Here is a 17,283-nt window from a genome sequence, read left to right as displayed (position 1 = left end):
GTATTACATATTGGTGTACCATCTTTGTTTGACACATTATTAGATGTTAATTTATATACCCCAAAATTTTCCTTAACTTTCCTGTATGCTCCGTCTATTTTACCAATGTTCATTTCTCTTTCCATTTCTGAACACTCTTCTTTAATCCACTCTTCTTTCGCCAGTTTGCACTTCCTGTTTATAGCATTATTGCCGATAGTTCCTTTTACTTTCTTCATCACTAGCATTCTTATATTTTCTACGTTCATCCATCAGCTGCAATATATCATCTACCAGTTCTCTTTATTCCGCCTAAGTTTGCTTCTGCTGATTTAAGAATTTCTTTTTTAACATTCTCCCATTCTTCTTCTACATTTTCTACGTTATCTTTTTTACTCATACCTCTTGCGATGTCCTCCTCAAAAATCTTCTTTACCTCCTCTTCCTCAAGCTTCTTTAAATTCCATCGATTCATCTGACACCTTGTCTTCAGGTTTTTAAACCCCAATCTACCTTTCATTATTACCAAATTATGGTCGCTATCAATGTCTGCTCCAGGGTAAGTTTTGCAGTCAACAAGTTGATTTCTAAATCTTTGCTTAACCATGATATAATCTATCTGATACCTTGCAGTATCGCCTGGCTTTTTCCAAGTGTATATTCTTCTAAAATGATTTTTAAATTGGGTGTTGGCAATTACTAAATTATACTTCGTGCAAAACTCTATAAGTCAGTCCCCTCTTTCATTCCTTTTGCCCAGCCCGTATTCACCCACTATATTACCTTCCTTGCCTTTTCCAATGCTTGCATTCCAATCTCCAACTATTATTAAATTTTCATCTCCTTTTATGTGTTTAATTGCTTCATCAATCTCTTCATATACACACTCTACCTCATCATCATCATGGGCGCTTGTAGGCATATAGACGTTAACAATCGTTGTCGGTTTAGGTTTTGATTTTATCCTTATTACATTGAGGGTTGTAAGGTTCAGTTAACCCTGCATTCTTCCGCAGTTTATTTTATTAACTCTCAAGAAAAATCTATGATTAAAAAATGTTGTGGCACATTCTCATAAAGTCTTTGCCATGATCCTGCCTCTGTTCTGCCTACTTGATGCCAGTTAATAATAACATAAAATCAATGAATTGTAGATGAAAAGTTCGAATTTTAAGTGACAAAGCCTAGTGACAATATCATAACAAATTTTTTTTTTTTTGTAACTTATTTAATGGAAAATTATAAGCAGAAGAAGCCATTTGGCATTCTCAGAGGTTAGACGTGGGAAAGGAGCACCTGATAATGTGGGAGTATATCTGGGTATAAGCAATTTTTCATGCAGTGCAACTTTACAAACTTCAATTGCCCTAAAGGTTGTCATCAGGAAGGGTACCGGCCATAAAATCCTGCCAAATTGCTTCTTCATAACCCAAAAGACAGGATGAAAAGAAAAAAATGGAAATAAGAGTGCATATTTTTCATTGTTTTATTGTTCCAGACTCTTTTCAGTATATTAAAACACCATGCTGTACATCATGATAAAAATTGAGTATTTTGGTCTCAAACATCTATTGTGGAGAGGGAAGCAAGTTGGAAATTTTCATTATTAAAATACAGCGTTTAGAACTATATTTCAGTCATTTCACAATGCAACGAACAACATGTGAAACGACCGTAATTTGTTTGCAGTTATTTTTTTCTTTATCTGTAAAAAGTCTTTTTTTTAATTAACTGTTTATTATTAGGTTAAATTAAAGTTGTTTTTTTTTTTTTTTTTGTTTTTGAACTCTAGTGAAATTAATATTGAATCAATCCAGTTATTTGTCAAGAAATTAATTATTTTATTTTGTCTGTATTTACAGCTTAGATCTTGTTATTTCTTTAATTTAATAATCTAACTATTATCAACGTATCTTTAGTGTAGGGGACCAATACCTTGCTTTGTCTGCCAATACTTATTAAAAAATCATGATGTTGGTACCACCATGTAAACTCAGTCAGATACGATAATACAGCAACCTGGAGGGCTATATTAAATCTGCAATTTGGAACACCCCAAAACCTCAAGGTAGGTATGTTAGTAGACAACAGTATGTTGTGCAGGTAGTTGGAAATCAATGTCATGTTACAATTTACTAGATGGTTAAAACTGTATGGTTAAACTAGATGGTTTATCATGTTTTACACATGATAAAGTACAGTTTACCAGGCAACTGTGTGGATAATCATGTTAATCTTACGCATAGATATTCAGATGGATCATCAAACTAGTAAAGGTAACCCGTGAAGATGGAAAACAAGTCTGAACTGTTATAAATAAACAGAGGTAAGACTGAAGCAGTCCAACCTCTGTTTGTAAAATGATGAACACAGTATCAAAGTACGAGAAGATACACAAAATCATTTTGCAACAGAGAACGATTATAGATGATTGCAAATATTGATCAAACTTTAGTGAAATATTGGACAATACCTGTGTTCAGACATGAAATCAAGTAATGATTTCTTCTTTATTTAAAATTATTATTTTATCACTTATTATATCTTACACCTGTCACTTAATTTTGTTACATTGTAATACTGGTCTAATTAATTAAGTTTTACTGTGATTTCTCTTAATATATCCAGGTAAATGTTGGAACAATTTTTTTTTATCTGTGGAATATCATATCTCTTTCTTTTTTCTGTTTAGCCTCCCAAACCACCGTAAGGTATTACTTCAGAGGATATTTATGAGTGTAAATGAAGTGTAGTCTTGTAAGTCTCAAGTTAAACATTCCTGAGATGTGTGGTTAATTGAAATCCATGTAAAGTAATTCCCTTTACTAGGATTTGAATCTTAGAACTCTCAACTTTGAAATCAGCTGATTTGCAATGACGAGTTCATAGAGTATCATATATATCCATCCTGTATGTGATCTATATAATATGTTATGTAATGATTACAATAAAAGAATTATTTTAGTTGACAACTACATTAAAGAACTTGTGTAATAAAATATTTAGTCGATGTTAATGGATACATACCCATACTTATAGATAAAATGTTATATAAAAAAACACATTTAACATGAAATATTTAATGTTATATATAGATTGGTTGTAAAGTAACTATTTTAAATTCCTAATAGTTTTATATTTAATAATATATTATAATGAAACAGTTTTGTTCTGTTTCTTAGAACTTACTTGGGTAGAAATAGAACAGTACCTGTTTATCGGAGAATATGCTCAACAATGCTTTATATCACTTCAGCTAATGCAGTCAGCCTTCCACTATGAAGTGTATTTAATATGAGTTCACCAATGGTAGCTGGACCACTCATCAAATATTGCTGTATTTGATCCTAAGAATATTACAAACTGCCATGTAAAGCCAATATGATCTGTAGAACAATCATATTGGCTTGATGCCAACCCTCTACATCCAGGTTGTGAGGTTTTATAAAAGGTGTGGGCTTTACTTGAACCTGAAGTCATACCCTGCAAAATTTTCTTAAGAAAGTGGATGTAGAAGTTTTATTACATTTTTAATTCTTAGTCGAGTGTTGATATAAATTTGATGCATTCTGATCAATATTCCACTGCAGAGTTCATGCTGAAATGCTTTGTAAACATTCTCAAAACTTACAGTCATGAGAAATGCTGGTGCTGATGTTATGTATTAATAAAATAGGTGATCTCTTATATTGTAAACATCTCTTATATTATAGCAAATTAAAATATGGAGGTAATTTACAACCTTTCTGTATACCGATAAAACTTCATAAAGATTTTTTGTGTGTAACTTTCAAAACTACACACAAACAAAAAGATTTACATTATAAGACAAATCAATAAAACACTGTTGATCAAACAACCCATAAACCCATGAGTATAAAATTAAATTACAGTACCTGTAGTTAATATTACATGGACAGACTGAGTGTATATTTTCAAAATACAAGGGACATGCACAAAAAACATTACTTCATATAAATGAAGTAATATATATTACTTAAATATATATATATAGATATATTTAAAACAGGTGTCCTAGACCTCCCCCGTCCTCCTTTTCTAAAATTGAAGGAAGTGATTTTTCTGGAAGATGCAAAAAAAAAATTATGATTTTGACCAGAGGAGGGCTAACTAGATTAGAAGTTAATTTTTTTAAATGGGACACATTTGCACCTCGAATTTGGATTCTAGAGACAATGATACATAAGTCTTGTCAGAAACATTTTTCCTTAAAGTGGAATCTAACCTCTAAATAACCTTTTCTTTTTCCTGTTTAGCCTCTGGTAACTACCGTTTAGATAATACTTCAGAGGATGAATGAGAATGATATTCAAACTTTACCTAGTCCTGAATTCCTTTCAAAAACTCTTTTAAGCACCAAAAACTTTTTAATGTTTACAAAACTTTTTAATGTTTTCTATGCAAACACTATAAATAAATAGGATGTATCATTAAGCTCACCCGGGAATTTTGTAACCTATTCTGCATGTGAAAATAATGGAAAAATTCATACAAACATATGTCCTAAAACGGATTGTTTGCAAGTTACGGCTTGTGCAAAATTTCACTCGATTTCAGCTACCCAGGTGAAATGAGATCGTATTGAAATTTTTAGGACGTTAATTAAGGGACATAATTAGTGATTTCTTATGGTTTTTAACGTGAAAAAACTGTACTTATTTACAACAGAGAAATACACTGATGTGGTATACATTTTGGCTGTCTGTAATGGTAATGCTACAGCTGCAGCAGTAGAATATGAAATAAGTTTTCCGAATGAAGCCGATCGTCCAAGTTTCACTTCCATATAAAGCGACACTCCAAACATACACATTCAAAAATCTTTTCCTGACATTTAAATTAATTTTTGATGTAAACAAATTATATTTCTTACTGAAGAAATATTCGTTTAGCTTGTGCTAATGATATGCATCATTAACTGCTAGTTCCATGTAAAGATTAAAAAGTAACGGAGATAGGGAACATGCTTGTCAGACTCCCTTTCTTATTACGGCTTCTTTCTTATGTTCTTTAATTGTTACTGTTGCTGTTTGGTTCCTGTACATGTTAGCAACTGTTCTTTTATCTCTGTATTTGAACCCTAATTTTTTTTAAATGCTGAACATTTTATTCCAGTCTACGTTATCAAATGCCTTTTCTAGGTCTATAAACGCCAAGTATGTCGGTTTGTTTTTCTTTAATCTTCGTTCTACTATTAATCTAAGGCCTAAAATTGCTTCCCTTGTCCCTATACTTTTCCTGAAACCAAATCGGTCTTCTCCTAACACTTCTTCCACTCTCCTCTCAATTCTTCTGTATAGAATTCTAATTAAGATTTTTAATGCATGACTAGTTAAACTAATTGTTCTGTATTCTTCACATTTATCTGCCTCTGCTTTCTTTGGTATCATGACTATAACATTTTTTCTGAAGTCTGATGGAAATTCCCCTTTTTCATAAATATTACACACCAGTTTGTATAATCTATCATCGCTTCCTCACCTGCACTGCGCAGTAATTCTACAGGTATTCCGTCTATTCCAGGAGCCTTTCTGCCATTTAAATCTTTTAATGCTCTCTTAAATTCAGATCTCAGTATTGTTTCTCCCATTTCATCCTCGTCAACTTCCTCTTCTTCCTCTATAACACTATTTTCTAATTCATTTCCTCCGTATAACTCTTCAATATATTCCACCCATCTATCAACTTTACCTTTTGTATTACATATTGGTGTACCATCTTTGTTTAACACATTATTAGATGTTAATTTATATACCCCAAAATTTTCCTTAACTTTCCTGTATGCTCCGTCTATTTTACCAATGTTCATTTCTCTTTCCATTTCTGAACACTCTTCTTTAATCCACTCTTCTTTCGCCAGTTTGCACTTCCTGTTTATAGCATTATTGCCGATAGTTCCTTTTACTTTCTTCATCACTAGCATTCTTATATTTTCTACGTTCATCCATCAGCTGCAATATATCATCTACCAGTTCTCTTTATTCCGCCTAAGTTTGCTTCTGCTGATTTAAGAATTTCTTTTTTAACATTCTCCCATTCTTCTTCTACATTTTCTACGTTATCTTTTTTACTCATACCTCTTGCGATGTCCTCCTCAAAAATCTTCTTTACCTCCTCTTCCTCAAGCTTCTTTAAATTCCATCGATTCATCTGACACCTTGTCTTCAGGTTTTTAAACCCCAATCTACCTTTCATTATTACCAAATTATGGTCGCTATCAATGTCTGCTCCAGGGTAAGTTTTGCAGTCAACAAGTTGATTTCTAAATCTTTGCTTAACCATGATATAATCTATCTGATACCTTGCAGTATCGCCTGGCTTTTTCCAAGTGTATATTCTTCTAAAATGATTTTTAAATTGGGTGTTGGCAATTACTAAATTATACTTCGTGCAAAACTCTATAAGTCAGTCCCCTCTTTCATTCCTTTTGCCCAGCCCGTATTCACCCACTATATTACCTTCCTTGCCTTTTCCAATGCTTGCATTCCAATCTCCAACTATTATTAAATTTTCATCTCCTTTTATGTGTTTAATTGCTTCATCAATCTCTTCATATACACACTCTACCTCATCATCATCATGGGCGCTTGTAGGCATATAGACGTTAACAATCGTTGTCGGTTTAGGTTTTGATTTTATCCTTATTACATTGAGGGTTGTAAGGTTCAGTTAACCCTGCATTCTTCCGCAGTTTATTTTATTAACTCTCAAGAAAAATCTATGATTAAAAAATGTTGTGGCACATTCTCATAAAGTCTTTGCCATGATCCTGCCTCTGTTCTGCCTACTTGATGCCAGTTAATAATAACATAAAATCAATGAATTGTAGATGAAAAGTTCGAATTTTAAGTGACAAAGCCTAGTGACAATATCATAACAAATTTTTTTTTTTTGTAACTTATTTAATGGAAAATTATAAGCAGAAGAAGCCATTTGGCATTCTCAGAGGTTAGACGTGGGAAAGGAGCACCTGATAATGTGGGAGTATATCTGGGTATAAGCAATTTTTCATGCAGTGCAACTTTACAAACTTCAATTGCCCTAAAGGTTGTCATCAGGAAGGGTACCGGCCATAAAATCCTGCCAAATTGCTTCTTCATAACCCAAAAGACAGGATGAAAAGAAAAAAATGGAAATAAGAGTGCATATTTTTCATTGTTTTATTGTTCCAGACTCTTTTCAGTATATTAAAACACCATGCTGTACATCATGATAAAAATTGAGTATTTTGGTCTCAAACATCTATTGTGGAGAGGGAAGCAAGTTGGAAATTTTCATTATTAAAATACAGCGTTTAGAACTATATTTCAGTCATTTCACAATGCAACGAACAACATGTGAAACGACCGTAATTTGTTTGCAGTTATTTTTTTCTTTATCTGTAAAAAGTCTTTTTTTTAATTAACTGTTTATTATTAGGTTAAATTAAAGTTGTTTTTTTTTTTTTTTTGTTTTTGAACTCTAGTGAAATTAATATTGAATCAATCCAGTTATTTGTCAAGAAATTAATTATTTTATTTTGTCTGTATTTACAGCTTAGATCTTGTTATTTCTTTAATTTAATAATCTAACTATTATCAACGTATCTTTAGTGTAGGGGACCAATACCTTGCTTTGTCTGCCAATACTTATTAAAAAATCATGATGTTGGTACCACCATGTAAACTCAGTCAGATACGATAATACAGCAACCTGGAGGGCTATATTAAATCTGCAATTTGGAACACCCCAAAACCTCAAGGTAGGTATGTTAGTAGACAACAGTATGTTGTGCAGGTAGTTGGAAATCAATGTCATGTTACAATTTACTAGATGGTTAAAACTGTATGGTTAAACTAGATGGTTTATCATGTTTTACACATGATAAAGTACAGTTTACCAGGCAACTGTGTGGATAATCATGTTAATCTTACGCATAGATATTCAGATGGATCATCAAACTAGTAAAGGTAACCCGTGAAGATGGAAAACAAGTCTGAACTGTTATAAATAAACAGAGGTAAGACTGAAGCAGTCCAACCTCTGTTTGTAAAATGATGAACACAGTATCAAAGTACGAGAAGATACACAAAATCATTTTGCAACAGAGAACGATTATAGATGATTGCAAATATTGATCAAACTTTAGTGAAATATTGGACAATACCTGTGTTCAGACATGAAATCAAGTAATGATTTCTTCTTTATTTAAAATTATTATTTTATCACTTATTATATCTTACACCTGTCACTTAATTTTGTTACATTGTAATACTGGTCTAATTAATTAAGTTTTACTGTGATTTCTCTTAATATATCCAGGTAAATGTTGGAACAATTTTTTTTTATCTGTGGAATATCATATCTCTTTCTTTTTTCTGTTTAGCCTCCCAAACCACCGTAAGGTATTACTTCAGAGGATATTTATGAGTGTAAATGAAGTGTAGTCTTGTAAGTCTCAAGTTAAACATTCCTGAGATGTGTGGTTAATTGAAATCCATGTAAAGTAATTCCCTTTACTAGGATTTGAATCTTAGAACTTTCAACTTTGAAATCAGCTGATTTGCAATGACGAGTTCATAGAGTATCATATATATCCATCCTGTATGTGATCTATATAATATGTTATGTAATGATTACAATAAAAGAATTATTTTAGTTGACAACTACATTAAAGAACTTGTGTAATAAAATATTTAGTCGATGTTAATGGATACATACCCATACTTATAGATAAAATGTTATATAAAAAAACACATTTAACATGAAATATTTAATGTTATATATAGATTGGTTGTAAAGTAACTATTTTAAATTCCTAATAGTTTTATATTTAATAATATATTATAATGAAACAGTTTTGTTCTGTTTCTTAGAACTTACTTGGGTAGAAATAGAACAGTACCTGTTTATCGGAGAATATGCTCAACAATGCTTTATATCACTTCAGCTAATGCAGTCAGCCTTCCACTATGAAGTGTATTTAATATGAGTTCACCAATGGTAGCTGGACCACTCATCAAATATTGCTGTATTTGATCCTAAGAATATTACAAACTGCCATGTAAAGCCAATATGATCTGTAGAACAATCATATTGGCTTGATGCCAACCCTCTACATCCAGGTTGTGAGGTTTTATAAAAGGTGTGGGCTTTACTTGAACCTGAAGTCATACCCTGCAAAATTTTCTTAAGAAAGTGGATGTAGAAGTTTTATTACATTTTTAATTCTTAGTCGAGTGTTGATATAAATTTGATGCATTCTGATCAATATTCCACTGCAGAGTTCATGCTGAAATGCTTTGTAAACATTCTCAAAACTTACAGTCATGAGAAATGCTGGTGCTGATGTTATGTATTAATAAAATAGGTGATCTCTTATATTGTAAACATCTCTTATATTATAGCAAATTAAAATATGGAGGTAATTTACAACCTTTCTGTATACCGATAAAACTTCATAAAGATTTTTTGTGTGTAACTTTCAAAACTACACACAAACAAAAAGATTTACATTATAAGACAAATCAATAAAACACTGTTGATCAAACAACCCATAAACCCATGAGTATAAAATTAAATTACAGTACCTGTAGTTAATATTACATGGACAGACTGAGTGTATATTTTCAAAATACAAGGGACATGCACAAAAAACATTACTTCATATAAATGAAGTAATATATATTACTTAAATATATATATATAGATATATTTAAAACAGGTGTCCTAGACCTCCCCCGTCCTCCTTTTCTAAAATTGAAGGAAGTGATTTTTCTGGAAGATGCAAAAAAAAAATTATGATTTTGACCAGAGGAGGGCTAACTAGATTAGAAGTTAATTTTTTTAAATGGGACACATTTGCACCTCGAATTTGGATTCTAGAGACAATGATACATAAGTCTTGTCAGAAACATTTTTCCTTAAAGTGGAATCTAACCTCTAAATAACCTTTTCTTTTTCCTGTTTAGCCTCTGGTAACTACCGTTTAGATAATACTTCAGAGGATGAATGAGAATGATATTCAAACTTTACCTAGTCCTGAATTCCTTTCAAAAACTCTTTTAAGCACCAAAAACTTTTTAATGTTTACAAAACTTTTTAATGTTTTCTATGCAAACACTATAAATAAATAGGATGTATCATTAAGCTCACCCGGGAATTTTGTAACCTATTCTGCATGTGAAAATAATGGAAAAATTCATACAAACATATGTCCTAAAACGGATTGTTTGCAAGTTACGGCTTGTGCAAAATTTCACTCGATTTCAGCTACCCAGGTGAAATGAGATCGTATTGAAATTTTTAGGACGTTAATTAAGGGACATAATTAGTGATTTCTTATGGTTTTTAACGTGAAAAAACTGTACTTATTTACAACAGAGAAATACACTGATGTGGTATACATTTTGGCTGTCTGTAATGGTAATGCTACAGCTGCAGCAGTAGAATATGAAATAAGTTTTCCGAATGAAGCCGATCGTCCAAGTTTCACTTCCATATAAAGCGACACTCCAAACATACACATTCAAAAATCTTTTCCTGACATTTAAATTAATTTTTGATGTAAACAAATTATATTTCTTACTGAAGAAATATTCGTTTAGCTTGTGCTAATGATATGCATCATTAACTGCTAGTTCCATGTAAAGATTAAAAAGTAACGGAGATAGGGAACATGCTTGTCAGACTCCCTTTCTTATTACGGCTTCTTTCTTATGTTCTTTAATTGTTACTGTTGCTGTTTGGTTCCTGTACATGTTAGCAACTGTTCTTTTATCTCTGTATTTGAACCCTAATTTTTTTTAAATGCTGAACATTTTATTCCAGTCTACGTTATCAAATGCCTTTTCTAGGTCTATAAACGCCAAGTATGTCGGTTTGTTTTTCTTTAATCTTCGTTCTACTATTAATCTGAGGCCTAAAATTGCTTCCCTTGTCCCTATACTTTTCCTGAAACCAAATCGGTCTTCTCCTAACACTTCTTCCACTCTCCTCTCAATTCTTCTGTATAGAATTCTAATTAAGATTTTTAATGCATGACTAGTTAAACTAATTGTTCTGTATTCTTCACATTTATCTGCCTCTGCTTTCTTTGGTATCATGACTATAACATTTTTTCTGAAGTCTGATGGAAATTCCCCTTTTTCATAAATATTACACACCAGTTTGTATAATCTATCATCGCTTCCTCACCTGCACTGCGCAGTAATTCTACAGGTATTCCGTCTATTCCAGGAGCCTTTCTGCCATTTAAATCTTTTAATGCTCTCTTAAATTCAGATCTCAGTATTGTTTCTCCCATTTCATCCTCGTCAACTTCCTCTTCTTCCTCTATAACACTATTTTCTAATTCATTTCCTCCGTATAACTCTTCAATATATTCCACCCATCTATCAACTTTACCTTTTGTATTACATATTGGTGTACCATCTTTGTTTAACACATTATTAGATGTTAATTTATATACCCCAAAATTTTCCTTAACTTTCCTGTATGCTCCGTCTATTTTACCAATGTTCATTTCTCTTTCCATTTCTGAACACTCTTCTTTAATCCACTCTTCTTTCGCCAGTTTGCACTTCCTGTTTATAGCATTATTGCCGATAGTTCCTTTTACTTTCTTCATCACTAGCATTCTTATATTTTCTACGTTCATCCATCAGCTGCAATATATCATCTACCAGTTCTCTTTATTCCGCCTAAGTTTGCTTCTGCTGATTTAAGAATTTCTTTTTTAACATTCTCCCATTCTTCTTCTACATTTTCTACGTTATCTTTTTTACTCATACCTCTTGCGATGTCCTCCTCAAAAATCTTCTTTACCTCCTCTTCCTCAAGCTTCTTTAAATTCCATCGATTCATCTGACACCTTGTCTTCAGGTTTTTAAACCCCAATCTACCTTTCATTATTACCAAATTATGGTCGCTATCAATGTCTGCTCCAGGGTAAGTTTTGCAGTCAACAAGTTGATTTCTAAATCTTTGCTTAACCATGATATAATCTATCTGATACCTTGCAGTATCGCCTGGCTTTTTCCAAGTGTATATTCTTCTAAAATGATTTTTAAATTGGGTGTTGGCAATTACTAAATTATACTTCGTGCAAAACTCTATAAGTCAGTCCCCTCTTTCATTCCTTTTGCCCAGCCCGTATTCACCCACTATATTACCTTCCTTGCCTTTTCCAATGCTTGCATTCCAATCTCCAACTATTATTAAATTTTCATCTCCTTTTATGTGTTTAATTGCTTCATCAATCTCTTCATATACACACTCTACCTCATCATCATCATGGGCGCTTGTAGGCATATAGACGTTAACAATCGTTGTCGGTTTAGGTTTTGATTTTATCCTTATTACATTGAGGGTTGTAAGGTTCAGTTAACCCTGCATTCTTCCGCAGTTTATTTTATTAACTCTCAAGAAAAATCTATGATTAAAAAATGTTGTGGCACATTCTCATAAAGTCTTTGCCATGATCCTGCCTCTGTTCTGCCTACTTGATGCCAGTTAATAATAACATAAAATCAATGAATTGTAGATGAAAAGTTCGAATTTTAAGTGACAAAGCCTAGTGACAATATCATAACAAATTTTTTTTTTTTTGTAACTTATTTAATGGAAAATTATAAGCAGAAGAAGCCATTTGGCATTCTCAGAGGTTAGACGTGGGAAAGGAGCACCTGATAATGTGGGAGTATATCTGGGTATAAGCAATTTTTCATGCAGTGCAACTTTACAAACTTCAATTGCCCTAAAGGTTGTCATCAGGAAGGGTACCGGCCATAAAATCCTGCCAAATTGCTTCTTCATAACCCAAAAGACAGGATGAAAAGAAAAAAAATGGAAATAAGAGTGCATATTTTTCATTGTTTTATTGTTCCAGACTCTTTTCAGTATATTAAAACACCATGCTGTACATCATGATAAAAATTGAGTATTTTGGTCTCAAACATCTATTGTGGAGAGGGAAGCAAGTTGGAAATTTTCATTATTAAAATACAGCGTTTAGAACTATATTTCAGTCATTTCACAATGCAACGAACAACATGTGAAACGACCGTAATTTGTTTGCAGTTATTTTTTTCTTTATCTGTAAAAAGTCTTTTTTTGTAATTAACTGTTTATTATTAGGTTAAATTAAAGTTGTTTTTTTTTTTTTTTTGTTTTTGAACTCTAGTGAAATTAATATTGAATCAATCCAGTTATTTGTCAAGAAATTAATTATTTTATTTTGTCTGTATTTACAGCTTAGATCTTGTTATTTCTTTAATTTAATAATCTAACTATTATCAACGTATCTTTAGTGTAGGGGACCAATACCTTGCTTTGTCTGCCAATACTTATTAAAAAATCATGATGTTGGTACCACCATGTAAACTCAGTCAGATACGATAATACAGCAACCTGGAGGGCTATATTAAATCTGCAATTTGGAACACCCCAAAACCTCAAGGTAGGTATGTTAGTAGACAACAGTATGTTGTGCAGGTAGTTGGAAATCAATGTCATGTTACAATTTACTAGATGGTTAAAACTGTATGGTTAAACTAGATGGTTTATCATGTTTTACACATGATAAAGTACAGTTTACCAGGCAACTGTGTGGATAATCATGTTAATCTTACGCATAGATATTCAGATGGATCATCAAACTAGTAAAGGTAACCCGTGAAGATGGAAAACAAGTCTGAACTGTTATAAATAAACAGAGGTAAGACTGAAGCAGTCCAACCTCTGTTTGTAAAATGATGAACACAGTATCAAAGTACGAGAAGATACACAAAAACATTTTGCAACAGAGAACGATTATAGATGATTGCAAATATTGATCAAACTTTAGTGAAATATTGGACAATACCTGTGTTCAGACATGAAATCAAGTAATGATTTCTTCTTTATTTAAAATTATTACTTTATCACTTATTATATCTTACACCTGTCACTTAATTTTGTTACATTGTAATACTGGTCTAATTAATTAAGTTTTACTGTGATTTCTCTTAATATATCCAGGTAAATGTTGGAACAATTTTTTTTTATCTGTGGAATATCATATCTCTTTCTTTTTTCTGTTTAGCCTCCCAAACCACCGTAAGGTATTACTTCAGAGGATATTTATGAGTGTAAATGAAGTGTAGTCTTGTAAGTCTCAAGTTAAACATTCCTGAGATGTGTGGTTAATTTAAATCCATGTAAAGTAATTCCCTTTACTAGGATTTGAATCTTAGAACTCTCAACTTTGAAATCAGCTGATTTGCAATGACGAGTTCATAGAGTATCATATATATCCATCCTGTATGTGATCTATATAATATGTTATGTAATGATTACAATAAAAGAATTATTTTAGTTGACAACTACATTAAAGAACTTGTGTAATAAAATATTTAGTCGATGTTAATGGATACATACCCATACTTATAGATAAAATGTTATATAAAAAAACACATTTAACATGAAATATTTAATGTTATATATAGATTGGTTGTAAAGTAACTATTTTAAATTCCTAATAGTTTTATATTTAATAATATATTATAATGAAACAGTTTTGTTCTGTTTCTTAGAACTTACTTGGGTAGAAATAGAACAGTACCTGTTTATCGGAGAATATGCTCAACAATGCTTTATATCACTTCAGCTAATGCAGTCAGCCTTCCACTATGAAGTGTATTTAATATGAGTTCACCAATGGTAGCTGGACCACTCATCAAATATTGCTGTATTTGATCCTAAGAATATTACAAACTGCCATGTAAAGCCAATATGATCTGTAGAACAATCATATTGGCTTGATGCCAACCCTCTACATCCAGGTTGTGAGGTTTTATAAAAGGTGTGGGCTTTACTTGAACCTGAAGTCATACCCTGCAAAATTTTCTTAAGGAAGTGGATGTAGAAGTTTTATTACATTTTTAATTCTTAGTCGAGTGTTGATATAAATTTGATGCATTCTGATCAATATTCCACTGCAGAGTTCATGCTGAAATGCTTTGTAAACATTCTCAAAACTTACAGTCATGAGAAATGCTGGTGCTGATGTTATGTATTAATAAAATAGGTGATCTCTTATATTGTAAACATCTCTTATATTATAGCAAATTAAAATATGGAGGTAATTTACAACCTTTCTGTATACCGATAAAACTTCATAAAGATTTTTTGTGTGTAACTTTCAAAACTACACACAAACAAAAAGATTTACATTATAAGACAAATCAATAAAACACTGTTGATCAAACAACCCATAAACCCATGAGTATAAAATTAAATTACAGTACCTGTAGTTAATATTACATGGACAGACTGAGTGTATATTTTCAAAATACAAGGGACATGCACAAAAAACATTACTTCATATAAATGAAGTAATATATATTACTTAAATATATATATATATAGATATATTTAAAACAGGTGTCCTAGACCTCCCCCGTCCTCCTTTTCTAAAATTGAAGGAAGTGATTTTTCTGGAAGATGCAAAAAAAAAATTATGATTTTGACCAGAGGAGGGCTAACTAGATTAGAAGTTAATTTTTTTAAATGGGACACATTTGCACCTCGAATTTGGATTCTAGAGACAATGATACATAAGTCTTGTCAGAAACATTTTTCCTTAAAGTGGAATCTAACCTCTAAATAACCTTTTCTTTTTCCTGTTTAGCCTCTGGTAACTACCGTTTAGATAATACTTCAGAGGATGAATGAGAATGATATTCAAACTTTACCTAGTCCTGAATTCCTTTCAAAAACTCTTTTAAGCACCAAAAACTTTTTAATGTTTACAAAACATATTTAATGTTTTTACATTAAATTTACAAAACTTTTCAATGTTTTCTATGCAAACACTATAAATAAATAGGATGTATCATTAAGCTCACCCGGGAATTTTGTAACCTATTCTGCATGTGAAAATAATGGAAAAATTCATACAAACATATGTCCTAAAACGGATTGTTTGCAAGTTACGGCTTGTGCAAAATTTCACTCGATTTCAGCTACCCAGGTGAAATGAGATCGTATTGAAATTTTTAGGACGTTAATTAAGGGACATAATTAGTGATTTCTTATGGTTTTTAACGTGAAAAAACTGTACTTATTTACAACAGAGAAATACACTGATGTGGTATACATTTTGGCTGTCTGTAATGGTAATGCTACAGCTGCAGCAGTAGAATATGAAATAAGTTTTCCGAATGAAGCCGATCGTCCAAGTTTCACTTCCATATAAAGCGACACTCCAAACATACACATTCAAAAATCTTTTCCTGACATTTAAATTAATTTTTGATGTAAACAAATTATATTTCTTACTGAAGAAATATTCGTTTAGCTTGTGCTAATGATATGCATCATTAACTGCTAGTTCCATGTAAAGATTAAAAAGTAACGGAGATAGGGAACATGCTTGTCAGACTCCCTTTCTTATTACGGCTTCTTTCTTATGTTCTTTAATTGTTACTGTTGCTGTTTGGTTCCTGTACATGTTAGCAACTGTTCTTTTATCTCTGTATTTGAACCATAATTTTTTTTAAATGCTGAACATTTTATTCCAGTCTACGTTATCAAATGCCTTTTCTAGGTCTATAAACGCCAAGTATGTCGGTTTGTTTTTCTTTAATCTTCGTTCTACTATTAATCTGAGGCCTAAAATTGCTTCCCTTGTCCCTATACTTTTCCTGAAACCAAATCGGTCTTCTCCTAACACTTCTTCCACTCTCCTCTCAATTCTTCTGTATAGAATTCTAATTAAGATTTTTAATGCATGACTAGTTAAACTAATTGTTCTGTATTCTTCACATTTATCTGCCTCTGCTTTCTTTGGTATCATGACTATAACATTTTTTCTGAAGTCTGATGGAAATTCCCCTTTTTCATAAATATTACACACCAGTTTGTATAATCTATCATCGCTTCCTCACCTGCACTGCGCAGTAATTCTACAGGTATTCCGTCTATTCCAGGAGCCTTTCTGCCATTTAAATCTTTTAATGCTCTCTTAAATTCAGATCTCAGTATTGTTTCTCCCATTTCATCCTCGTCAACTTCCTCTTCTTCCTCTATAACACTATTTTCTAATTCATTTCCTCCGTATAACTCTTCAATATATTCCACCCATCTATCAACTTTACCTTTTGTTTTACATATTGGTGTACCATCTTTGTTTAACACATTATTAGATGTTAATTTATATACCCCAAAATTTTCCTTAACTTTCCTGTATGCTCCGTCTATTTTACCAATGTTCATTTCTCTTTCCATTTCTGAACACTTTTCTTTAATCCACTCTTCTTTCGC

At 31.9% G+C, this 17,283-nt stretch overlaps 1 protein-coding gene and 1 long non-coding RNA gene across 2 annotated transcripts in view; one reads left to right on the top strand and one right to left on the bottom strand.

Moving 5' to 3' along the window:
• Positions 1-17,283, bottom strand: part of LOC142334122 (uncharacterized) — a 54,990-nt gene that overhangs the window by 18,076 nt on the left and 19,631 nt on the right. The gene's annotated exons all lie outside the window — the stretch shown is intronic.
• Positions 13,199-17,283, top strand: part of LOC142334119 (uncharacterized) — an 88,683-nt gene continuing 84,598 nt past the window's right edge. Inside the window, exon 1 of the mRNA XM_075381847.1 lies at positions 13,199-13,438. The gene's annotated coding sequence lies outside the window, so the exon portion shown is untranslated. The remainder of the gene's footprint in view (positions 13,439-17,283) is intronic.

This window comes from Lycorma delicatula, chromosome 13, assembly GCF_047948215.1.
Source record: "Lycorma delicatula isolate Av1 chromosome 13, ASM4794821v1, whole genome shotgun sequence".
Classification (NCBI taxonomy): Eukaryota; Metazoa; Arthropoda; class Insecta; order Hemiptera; family Fulgoridae; genus Lycorma; species Lycorma delicatula.
Note: the sequence above shows the minus strand (reverse complement) of the source record. Positions and strands in the feature narration are given on the sequence as shown.